This window comes from Pteropus vampyrus, unplaced genomic scaffold, assembly GCF_000151845.1.
Source record: "Pteropus vampyrus isolate Shadow unplaced genomic scaffold, Pvam_2.0 Scaffold107, whole genome shotgun sequence".
In the NCBI taxonomy this organism is placed as follows: domain Eukaryota; kingdom Metazoa; phylum Chordata; class Mammalia; order Chiroptera; family Pteropodidae; genus Pteropus; species Pteropus vampyrus.
In genome coordinates, this window is record NW_011888888.1 from 2,212,497 (window position 1) to 2,215,254 (window position 2,758).

At 43.3% G+C, this 2,758-nt stretch overlaps 1 pseudogene; it reads right to left on the bottom strand.

The window, feature by feature from the left end:
* Window positions 1–718: 718 nt before the first annotated feature.
* On the bottom strand, window positions 719–1,487 carry LOC105295524 (annotated as a pseudogene).
* Between the last annotated feature and the right edge of the window lie 1,271 nt (window positions 1,488–2,758).

Here is a 2,758-nt window from a genome sequence, read left to right on the forward strand (position 1 = left end):
AGACTGAGGCCTCATAGTGGTATTCTCATCAATATGTCCGCAGGGAATGAAGTCTCTTTGTAACAATCTGGTTGTTTAAAAGCAAATAAATTAGTGGAAACAGAGATCCTGTGCCTGGAACCATCTAATGTTGTTGTCATACTTCATCAAGGTTATCTTTAGACAATTTTTTTCTGTACCCAATTTTATTTTTCAGAGCACTGTCTTCATATTAATTTCTCTCTCTGCATTGGGGCCCAGTAGCCAGATGCTCTATTCATCCTTTTTTTTCCCCTTTAAATATAATTTATTTATTTCTGATCATAAAATACAGGGAAGCAGCAAAGGCAATGCCTGTGACCCCTGGTTGCATATCTTCCCAGCCTGTGAGCATCTGTAAATACCAGTGTGCCATGCAGGCTCAGACTGCCCCCACAAGCATTTCCCTACATTCTAAGAACTGCAGAGTACAGAATATGACCATGTGGGACGTTTCAAACAGATGCCCCGTTCATAGCACAGGGTCTGCTCCAATCACAATTTTCTAGCTTACTTTTACAAATACTGAAACTGAAGTGACTGGTTGTTCCATTATTGATTTTCTGAAACTCTCCATGAACAAGTAAGACATGGACAAATTACGCCTGCATGGCTCTTAGAAAGGTTTAAACTTTTTTTTTTTTAAAGGCCTATCTTAAACAGGAGCAATGACTAAGGTACTTTCTGTGTCCCCAGCCTTCTAAGCCCCAGGTTGCCTCTGGCACCTGGATGGCTGTCCTTGGGTCCCCCACATCTCGGGGGGGGGGGCAACAGAGGAAGGGCAGGTCAGGCCAAGGATGAGGAATAAACAGTCTTCACTGTGTTCAGACCAGGAGTCCTGGGTCTTGAAGATCTCTGTATACTGGTCAATTTTATCCTCCATGTTCTTTTTGGTCTGTTTCCATAGCCTCATGAGCTGTTCTTTCTTCTAGTAATGAATCTTTGCCTTCTCCTTCCTCTTCCTCACCAGGTTGGCTGTCACTTCCCAGTACTTCCAGCCAACCTCATGAGCCAGGTGCCCTAGGTAGACAAACTTTCACAGAGGCTTCAGACACACAACCTTAAAGGTAGCAGGTACCCATCTGCCTTTTTTTTTTTTTTTTTTTGTCAGAGTGGGGTGGGATCCCATCAAATGCTCTTCTTGTTAGGGAGGCCTGGCCTTGCTAGCTCTGGTAGGCAGCACGCCTCCACTGTCTACCAAAAGATGCGACTGGGGCCTGATGTGGTAGGGGCCATAGGCCTGACTGGTGTTCATATGCTTTCAGAGAGAGGCCAGGTATTTTGACTCATTTCTATAGAAATTGCCAGAAATGTTTATGACCTCACAGCACATGACCACCACCTCTGGCCCTGCTTGTCCATGGTGGGTGCCTGGCGGCCCAGGAGATGGCCTTGGCTATTGAGCACCAGATATGCCCTTCTGCCATCTTTGGCAGATGCCTGGGGAAACTGTATTTTTTCCCCCCCATTTAAAAAATATTTATTGAGCACCTATTGCTTACTTTATATCCACTGAAAGGTCTATCCACCGAAAATACACCTGTGAAGAAAGCAATATTTCTGTCTTCATAGGCCTTACTATCATGGTGGAAGAGACAGAAAAATAATAAATAGGTAATAATACTGCATCGGATATGGATCAGTAAAACGCAGAAAAATAAAGTAAGGCAAGGAGATGGAAAGATAAGGTAGTCACAGAAGGACTCTCTGATGAGGTGACATTCAGCAGGGACTTGAATGCCGAGGAGCAAGTCATTTGGAAAAAGGTGGAACAAGTGCCGAGAGGGTCTGGCATGCTGGAGAAATGGTAAATAGGTTTGTGAGGTAGATGAGGGGAAGTACGAGATCAAGCAGAGCTTCAATAAGGATTTTGAATTTTATTCTAAGTATGATGAAAGCCATTGGATGGTTTCAAGCAGGAGGATGATATTTTAAAAGGCCAATATGGCTGCCATGCACAGAATGGATTGCAGATAGAATAAGAAAGCCAGTCAGGGGGCTATTGCAGCAGCCCAGGCAAGACATCATGGTGGCTTGGACTAGGGAGGTAGTTATGGAGGCGGTGAGAAGGGGCTAGATTCAGGATATATTTTGAAGACAGGCCAGATTGGACCTGCTTATGGACTCGATATGGGGCATGAGGGAAAGAGAATAGCTAAGGAGTACCCAAGGTTTTCTTTTATATTTACTCATTAGAAAATGAGTAAATTTCTGCTGACCTTCATGCAGACTTGTGCTAGGTACTGGAGATGTAAAGATGAACAAGAAACAACTAGTGCCTTCAAAGAATGCATTAATATACTATTTCACTGTGGGTGGGCATAGAGAGAACAGATTGTTCTTTATTTGAGACTTAGGGAAGGTTTTAGTTCGAGTTTGAAGGGAGAATAAGAGTTCACTAGATGCAGAAAGTAGGGAAGAGTATTCCAAAAAAATGGGATCCACAAAGTGCTCAGTGGGTTGTTGTGGGGATGGCGAGGGGTGCCTGGGGTAGTGATGAAAGAGGAGGCTGAGAAAACAGGTTGGGGAGTACGCTAGGTGCCAACTAGGGAGTGAGAACTTCACCCTAAAGACAATGGAGCAGGAGAGAGATAGGGTGACCCCTCCCCCTTACTTAACGGGAGAGTCATGATTTGACAACTAAATTACATTTGAACTAAAGCCAATTAAATGTGTGTTGCTTCAATTCATATCATGTTGTTTTAGATTCTTTTATCAATAAATAAAATTTATTTTTTAT